The sequence below is a fragment of the Macaca thibetana genome, chromosome 3, assembly GCF_024542745.1.
Source record: "Macaca thibetana thibetana isolate TM-01 chromosome 3, ASM2454274v1, whole genome shotgun sequence".
Taxonomy (NCBI): Eukaryota; Metazoa; Chordata; class Mammalia; order Primates; family Cercopithecidae; genus Macaca; species Macaca thibetana.
The window spans coordinates 174,388,844-174,398,458 of record NC_065580.1 but is presented as its reverse complement, the minus strand read 5'-3'; the positions used below and the strand labels follow the sequence as shown (position 1 = coordinate 174,398,458).

General features: G+C 39.8%; 1 long non-coding RNA gene across 1 annotated transcript in view; it reads left to right on the top strand.

Annotated features, from left to right (window-relative positions):
• Positions 1–856: 856 nt before the first annotated feature.
• LOC126949607 (uncharacterized) overlaps positions 857–9,615 on the top strand; it is a 72,145-nt gene continuing 63,386 nt past the window's right edge. Inside the window, exon 1 of the long non-coding RNA XR_007723860.1 lies at positions 857–1,137. This is a non-coding gene — a long non-coding RNA (uncharacterized LOC126949607). The remainder of the gene's footprint in view (positions 1,138–9,615) is intronic.

Below are 9,615 nucleotides of genomic sequence, written 5' to 3'. Positions count from 1 at the left end.
TCGCTCGCTCTCGGCGCCTCCTCGGCCTCGGCGTCCGCTCTGGCCACACTTGAGGAGCCCTTCAGCCCGCCGCTGCACCGCTGGAGCCGCTCTCTGGGCTGGCCAAGGCCGGAGCCGGCTCCCTCTACTTGCGGGGAGGTGGGGAGGGAGAGGCCCAGGCGGGGACCCGGGGCTGCGCTTGGCGCTCGCGGGCCAGCGAGAGTTCCTTGTGGGAGCGAGCTTGGCGGGCCACGCACTCGGACCTGCCCGCCGGCCCGCGCCGCTGGCCCCGGGCAGTGAGGGGCTTAGCACGCGGGCCAGCAGCTGCGGAGGGTGGGCAGGGTCCCCCAGCCCTGCCGACCCGCCCGCGACGCGCTCGAATTCTCGCCAGGCCTCCGCCGCCTACCCGCGGGGCAGGGCGGGGGACCTACAGCCCGCCATGCACAAGCCCCCGCCCCATTCCCCGTGGGCTCCCCTGCGGCTGAGCCTCCCGGAGGGGCGCTGCCCCCTGCTCTGCAGCGTGGTGTACCATCGACCGCCCAAGGGCTGAGAAGTGTGGGCTGCGAGCAGAACTGGCTGGCAGCTCCCATCCGCGCGCCAGGTGCGGGATCTACTAGGGGAGGCCAACTATGCTCCTGAGTCCGGTGGCGACCTGGAGAACTTTTATATCTAGCTAAAGGATAGTAAATGCACCAATCAGCAACCTGTCAAAACGGACCAATCAGCTCTCTGTAAAATGAGCCAATCAGCTCTCTGTAAAATGGACCAATCAGCAGGATGTGGGTGGGGTCAGATAGGGGAATAAAAGGAGGCTGCCGCGGCTACCAGGACCAAGCGGTTCGGGTTCTTTTTTGTGTTCTGCGAGGTTTGATTTTTTTTTTTCGCTCTTTGCAGTAGTGCTTACTGCTGTTCACTCTGTGGGTCCGTTTCACGTTTATGAGCTGTAACACTTATCACAAAGGTGAGCAGCTTCACTTCCGAAGTCAGCGAGACCACGAATCCTTCAGGAGGAACAAACAACTCCAGACGCGCTCCCTTTAAGAGCTGTAACACTCACAGCAGGGTCTGCAGTTTCACTCCTGAAGCCAGCAAGACTACAAACTCATCAGAAGAAAGAAACTCTGCACACGTCTGACCGTCTAAAGGAACAAACTCCAGGTATGCCATCTTGAACTGTAACATTCACTGCGAGGGTTCGTGGCTTCGTTTTTGAAGTCAGCAAGACCAAGAACACACCAATTCTGGACACAATTTCTAAATAAAAGTCTTGTCAGGGTCTTGTCTTTGCTTAGGCTCTTTGCAGACATTAACTCTACTGAACATTGCCGCTTCATATTTTATTTTATTTTATTTTTTCCTGAAACGGAGTCTTGCTGTTTCCCAGGCTGTAGTGCAGTGGCGTGATCTTGGCTCACTGCAACCTCTGCCTCCCGGGTTCACACCATTCTCCTGCCTCAGCCTCCAGCCTAGCTGGGACTACGGGTGCCTGCCACCACACCTGGCTAATTTTTTATTTTTTTAGTAGAGACACAGTTTCAATGTATTAGCCAGGATGGTCTCAATCTGCTGACCTCGTGACCCGCCCCTCTCAGACTCCCCAAGTGCTGGGATTACAGGTGTGAGCCACCATGCCCAGCTCGCTTCATAAAATTTTGTGTTCCTTCAGTTTTATAACACCATGACATCTTGATTTGGGTTGCTTCTTTGGGCATTCCTACAACCAATTGCCTGCCTGCTTTAATATTTTACAAAGTTCTCTCAAAGGTGGTGGTTCGGTTTTGTTTTCTCTATACCTTAACTCTTAAGCAATGACCCACATTTTTATTATAGTTTCACAATATTGAAATTAATATTTTCAGGGTAGATTTATCTAATTTGCATATGTTTAATCCCAATTACAAGTAACTCAGTAGATGAATAGACAGATAAGAGCTTATTTTTGCCCATTCTGTAGGATATCTTTTTACTTACTTAATGTTCTTTAATGCACAGCAGTTTTTAATTTTGGTGAAATCAAAATTTGTCTGTTTTCCCCTGTTGCTCACGCATTTGATGTCATAGCCACTGGCAAATCCAAAGTCATGAGAATGTACCCCTATATTGTCTCCTAAGAGTTTTATAGATTTAGCCCATTGATTGATTTTGAATTAATTTTTGTAGTTAGTGTGATGTGGGAATTCTTGCATATCCATTTGTCTCAACATCATTTGTTGAAGAGATGATTCCCTCTCCAGGGAATGGCCTGAGAACCCTTGCTAAAAATCAGTTGGTTATAGATATATGAACTCATTTCTGGGCTCCTGATTCTGTTCTATTGGTCTGTGTGTCTGGCATTGTGCTAGTGTCATGCTGTTTTGATTACTGCAGTTTTGTGGGAAGTTTAGAAATTGGAAATGTGAGTCCTTTTGCTTTGTTGTTTTACAGTATAATTTTGGAAATTAAAAAAAAAGCTAACTAGCTAACAGATAAATCACTGTGACCACTTCCACCGAACATGTATCTGGGTGTCACTTTAATTCAGCTCTTCAAGTCAGATTCTTGAGAGTTATTCCTGAATCTTACTCTTTCCCATAAGGACATACAAAGAAGTTACCAAATTCTATACACCATATGATCTATTTTTATTTATTGTTTATGCCAGTTTCTTCTCCAAGACACCATTATCTTTCTATTTAATTGTGCTAATTGTTTCTTTTTTCTTTTCTTTTCTTTCTTTCTTTCTTTCTTTCTTTCTTTCTTTCTTTCTTTCTTTCTTCCCTTCCTTCCTTTCCTTTCCTTTCCTTTCCTTTTTCCTTTCCTTTTTCCTTTCCTTTTTCCTTTCCTTTTCTTTCCTTTTTCCTTTCCTTTTTCCTTTCCTTTTTCCTTTCCTTTTTCCTTTCCTTTTTCCTTTCCTTTCCTTTCCTTTCCTTCTTGAGATGGACTCTTGCTCTGTCACCCAGGCTGGAGTGCAGTGGCTCAATCTCGGCTTGCTGCAAGCTCTGCCTCCCGGGTTCATGCCATTCTACTGCCTCAGCCTCCCAAGTAGCTGGGACTACAGTCACCCACCACTATCCCTGGCTAATTTTTTTGTATTTTTAGTAGAGGCAAGGTTTCACCATGTTAGCCAGGATGGTCTCAATCTCCTGACCTCATGATTCACCTGTCTTGGCCTCCCAAAGTGCTGGGATTACAGGCGTGAGGCACCGCGCCCAGCCTCTAATTGTTTCTTAAATTTTCTCCTCACCTCCAGGTTTTCTACCCTGGAATTCAATTCACCCTAATCAATTTTGCACATTGCAGCTATTATCTTTTTTTGTCATTTTGTATCTTATAAGTCATAAAACATTTTTGATTTTAGAATAACGTCCAAAGTTGTTTTATTCTTTTTTTTTTTTGGTAACATTCAAAGTTTTCTAACCCACATGACTTCTCGAGATATGTCACATTTTTATGGTTAATTTTATCCCCTAAAAATTCATATGTTAAAGTTCTAATCCCCAGTATCCTGAAATATGATCTTATTTGGAAATAGGGTCTTTGTAGATGTCGTTAGTTAAATTAAAATGAGGTCATATTGGAATAGATGAGTACCTAATAGAATATGTCTGGTGTTCTTGTGTAAAGTAGAAATATAGAGACAGACACACCCAGAGGGACAACAGCATATTAAAGGCAGATATTGGGGTGATGCAACAGAAACAAAGGAACACTGATAATTATCAACAAACCACCAATGCATAGAAGAGAAGCATGAAACACATTTCTCTTTCACAGGCATTATAAGGAATCAATGCCTCCAAAACCCTGATCAATTTCTGTTCTACACCACGCACTTTGTGGTACTTTGTTATAGCAGTCCTAACAAACAAATATGTAGGTCATACATGCCCTAACACTGAAGCTGCAACCTTGCTTAATTATTATAATTTTCTTAACTATTTCATGCTGTCTTATCTCCATTTCAGTTTTACTGTCTACTACAGTTATCTTCATCATTCAGCTATTTCTTATTCTATGTCAAATACATCAATAATGTTGGTCTCAGTGTAAATGGTTTACTCTGGAATGTCTTTCAAAATGTCTCTTGTGAGATTGGGGATGGGAAATCATAGCTACAAAGTTTTAAGGGCAGACAATGCTCTCTTATGGAGTTTCAGATCTGAGGAGCTGAATAAATGCCAAGATCAATTAAAAACCTGGGAGGTTTATGTCCCAGGAACACCATGGTGGAATTAATCTTATTAGGTTGTTTCCTAGACTCAACCTAGCACCCTTTTTAATTAGTTAGATATTGTCGACTTCTCATCCTATACACCTTACACAGAAAAAGAGAAAATATTTTCCGATGTAGTATAATGTTATTTACAGTCTTAATGGGCTCTTTCTAAAATATCCCATAAAATGATTACTAGGTATAGAAAGATGAATGAAAATATGACTGATAATCCTAGGAAAAGAAACCTTACTCATGGTTGATACAGATATTAGAGTTGAACAAGAAATCTTTAAAATTCTATTCTTAATATGACAAAGAATATAGACTATGTTAAAAAATAGAGATGGAACATTTTCATTACAGAGAATTGTTATCTGCAAAGTAAAGGAAAACAATGGAGAACTTTATTTTCTGAAAATAAACAAATGAAATCTGTAGATCCAGGGAAACAGCCTCTGATGTAAACTAAAAGTGTGCTCTACAAAACAAAGACTGAGTCTGGCTTAAAGAAAGTTCCTGCCCCAGTCTTCAATCAGGTCCATATATGCAAATGAGGAATTCAGATTTGTTTAGTCCTGATTGGTTGGAAATACCTGAGTATAATTGGGTAATTTCCAGGCCCAAACCAGAAGTCTCTGTTGGATGGCCCTCTCAGGTGGCTGGCCAGTGTCTCAGCTCAGGTTACAAGAACAATCCTAGCTCAGAGGCATGAGCAGCATGCTTGTCTGGAGCCTTCCTTGTATGGAACAAAGAGGGCATCATTGCCCTTTGCTCATTCACCATGGCCACTGGGTAAGTTTCCTTTCACAAGTGGAAGACACAGCACTAGAAGTCACCTAAAATAAAGCACAGTGGAAAAAAATGAAATAAAATGCATGGGATAGGCTCAAAAATCTAGTATATAGACAATTGGAGTGCCCCAGGAGGAGAGTGGCAATGTTTTAGAAGATAATAGCTGAGAATTTACCAAACCCTTCACAAATTAACTCATACTATTAAGACTATCAACCAATTCTAAGTTTAAACACTGTTGCTTACCTCATCTACCAACTCGCCCTCATGCACTTACATGAACTCAGACACATCACAATCATACTACTTAAAAGCGAACTATCAAGATAATAAAAGTAGTTAACTTTGGAGAAAAACCGCTACCCTCAAAGGGCATAATGGTAGGGTAAAAGCTAACATTTTAAGAGAAATAATAGAAACCAGAGGGGGAGAAAAGATATTCCAAAAGACTGAGAAAATAACAGGCGGATTGGATTCTACAGCCAATTGAAACATCTCCCAAAAATGGAAGTGAAATAAATGTTTGAACGTAAAAGAGGGAAAGTTATTGTCCATCTGCCTATTCTAAAAGAAAACATGAAAGTTAATGAAAAAAATGAATATTATGCATATTAATGTTTAACCAAAACCGTGTACAAGAACACATAGCACCGTTATTTCCAAGATCCCCACACTGGGAAACTAACCAAAAGTATATCAACACAAAATAGATATATTTATTTTATTACATTTATACAGTAGATTATTATACAGCAATTAGCATACATAAAATAGTTGTATATGCAAAAGTGTAGGTGAATCTATAGATACAAGGTATAATAAAAAAACTAGTTATAGAAGGGTTCGTATTGTATGATCATGTTTATTGTAAGTTTCCCTCAGGAAAATGTACTAATAGGTATTAGTACTGAGGATATTGGTTACACTTGAGGGTAGTGGTTCCCAGGGGGCAAAGTCAGAATTCTGAAGTATTGCAACATTCTGTTTCTTGACTAGGAGTCATGTCATACTTTTGATTTGTGAAATTAAAAGCAATTGTATACTTCTACGTTTATATAAATAAGATAACAAATATTAAAAACAAATGCCAAAATGAGAGTTAATGTAAGTTTCACTGTAGGCTGTAATGACTAAATGAATAGAACTTGACATAATTCAGAAGAGTAAAATGGTGTATAAACTTAAATACATTTCTGTTAACTTGATACAATATTAACAAGGATCCACAGAACTCAGTTTCGCCTCGTGGGTTTATTGTAAATATATGCCCTCAAAAGTATTGGAAAATATTTTCTTTAGCTTTAAACTTCAAGATAATTAAAGTTGGGGACTTTATTAGAATACATTTTCTTTAAAAACTTCAAATAAAACTTTTGAAATCTGACCTTCATGAATATAAATGTCTGGTTTGTTAACTTTGTGGAAGACCAGGGGTAGACAATAGAGAAATGAACAGTCATCCTCAAGAGCAGCGGAAATAGGAATACAAAAAGTCTTTCTGAGCTGTGATAAGAGAGAGAGAACCATCATAGTAAGGCAATGAGCACGGATTAGTTTCTGTGAGAATTGAAAAAAAAATTCCCTTTTGTTATATGGGATTAAAATTTTTAAAAAGTACTTCCTCTTGTGGGACCAAGAAAAAAAGGTGCCCTTCTTCTGAGGAGACACTGCCCAGTGACTGGGGGAACCCAGTTGTGAAGGCAGAGGGCGAGTTGGTTTTCATCTTCTCTTGTGTCATTTCTTTTATGCTCTATTTTAACAGCCATAAGGGTTCCTTTTGAGGATAGCAGAATAAGAGAGAAGGAAACATGGTTCCTCACACAATGACACCACTCTGTCTTCTAGGACTGCTAAATATTAGGTAGCTATGAAATAGAGAATAAAAATATATAATTAATTTAGTTTGCTATTTATGTTTTGACTGTTTCATACTGCAGCCAAGCCTATGTCCAAAAAAGAAAGAAAGAAAAACAAGTAAATGGTAGCTGAAGATAAACTCTCAATAAAAATTATAAAATAGGAAGAAATGTAAGCTAGGGAGATCGGGTTCCCTGTCGCCTATGGAGTTAGTCTGTGTTTTGGTTTTGGTTTGGTTTTGGTTTTGATAGGGTCTCTCACTTTCTCCCAGGCTGGAGTGCATTGGAGCTATCATAGTTCACTACTGGCTCAAACTCCTGGTCTCAAGTGATCCTCTCGCTTCAGCCTCCCAAGTAATTAGGACTACAGACATGCACCACCATGCCTCGCTAATTTTTATTTTTTATTTTTTATTTTTTATTTTTATTTTTGGTAGAGACAAGGTTTGGCTCAGTTGTCCAGGCTAGTCTCAAAGTTCTGGCCTCAAGCAGTCCTTCCATTTGGGCCTCCCAAAGTGCTGGGAGTACAGGCCTGACCACAGCCATTGGTTCTTTTTCAAAAGAATATTTCCAAAGATGTTCTCTCTGGTTACGCTTAGTGAGTTTAACATCTCCCTGACAATCTCAAAGCAAAACAACCAATATATCTGAATGTACAGATAAGAAGACCAGCTTGACTTTAATTATGACCACTTTGACACATAATAATATGGTGAAATTTTCATATTTAGAGATTAAAGGTCAACATTTTTTGAAAGAATGGATGAGCCCTATTTATGGAGTTGATAATGATTGTTGAACAGTAGAAGGGTAAAGTAAGTAAGTAAAGAATCTTCACTAAAAACAGCATAAAATGTGGGTGGACATTAATGAGTTAATTAGAAAATCTGAAATCAATATATACACTTTGATTATTTTCTCTTCCTCTGGGGAATAAAACAACTTCCTTTAAAACTGTTTGTTTTAAATTTTGCTGGGCATAGTGGTGGGAGCCTGTAGTCCTAGCTACTTGGAAGGCTGAGGCAGGAGAATGGCATGAACCTGGGAGGCAGAGGCTGCAGTGAGCCGAGATTGCACCACTGCACTCCAGTCTGGGTGACACAGCAAGACTCCTTCTCAAAACAAACAAACAAAAACAGCAAAAACAAAAAACTGTTTTTCTTCGAATATTGGTTATGAGACTGTCACATCCTCCAAGGTCATGACAAAGCTTGCCAGGTACCTCATCAGCATTTCTGAAACAAGCTGAAAATTCACTAATGCCTAATCTTATGGTGAAGGCAAGTTACCAACTTACTACATGCCAAAGAGTGAGCTTTAAAAAACAGATGAAAACTTATTTAGGGATTCAAATAATTACCTTATAAGGATTTAAGAAATAAAAACAGTAGGTCAGAACAAAAAAAAGGAAAGGAACTTAAAAATGGAGAAACAATCTGTCAAACACAGCAGATTACTTAAAATGTTAGATTTACGTGCTGACTTACATTCACAAAGCTTTTGCTCATTTGTGTCAGGTTTAATGAGTTTTCTAATTACACTTCTTCCTTGAAAGGCTTGAGATCTCCCGTAACTGTATCAAGTTTAATTAATTTTTAATTAATTGTATATTACCAACAAATGGTATTGTTTGTGCTCTTGTAAACTTCAGGTGCCAGCCTGGACACTTGAAGTGCTTTCTGTAGAAACAGTGAACTGGTGATTTTTAAATAAATTTAATATGTTTGTTGTACTTTCTTGAGGCCCCTATATCCCGCACTGCTCTGTTCTTTTTCATAAGAAATGGTAGTGTGCATATCCCACAGAGCACGAGCTGTAACCTAATTAGACAGATATGGGATCAAGAAGTCATTTAAAAGATGAATGTGTTTGCTAATTTTTCAATGATAGTATAGAATCTAAAAATTATTTGTTTCAAATGAAGAATTGTTTTGCCTCATAAAGAGATTCAGATGCAGTCTGAGTTACTCTATCTGATGTATTTTTAAAAACCCAGCTAATGAGGTTTAGTGGGGAAGAAATGGCTCTCTGCAGAAACTGATAAAGCTACAGGAAAGCAGGAGAATGTCAGAAGCTTGGCAATACACTAAAAAGCATTTCTGAAATTGTTTCCTGCTTGATTTTCTGATACTGTAGCAGAATCCAAAGTGGCAACAAAGAAGAGGGACAGATGGTAGGAAGCAAAGGTGGCAGATAAGAGTGCTAATAAATTTCAGTGTTATCCCTGTTACATGCTTATGTCCCCTCAAAATTCATATGTGAAGCCCCTAATGCCCAGTATTTCAGAATATGACCATTTTTTTGGAGATAGGGTCTTTAAAGGGGTAAGTAACTTAAATGAGGTCATTAGGCTGGGCCCTAATCCAAGGTAATTGGTTCCTTAAAAGAAAAGGATATTAAGACATACAGAGAGAGACACACACACCAGACAGGCCAGCTTGCAGAGTGAAGACCATATGAACACAGCAAGAAGGAACTGAGTGCAAGCCAAATAAAAAGACCTTAGAAGAAACAAAATCTGCTGACAGCTTGATCTCATACTTAAAGCCTCCAGAACTGTGAGAAAATATATTTGCTTTTTTTTTTTTTTTTTTGGAGACGGAGTTTCGCTCTTGTTGCCCAAGCTGGAGTGCAGTGGCACAATCTCGGCTCACTGCAATGTCCGCCTCCTGGGTTGAAGCGATTCTCCTGCCTCAGCCTCCAGAGTAGCTGGGATTACAGGCACGTGCCACCACACCCAGCTAATTTTTTGTATTTTTAATAGAGACAGGGTTTCATTGTGTTAGCCAGCAT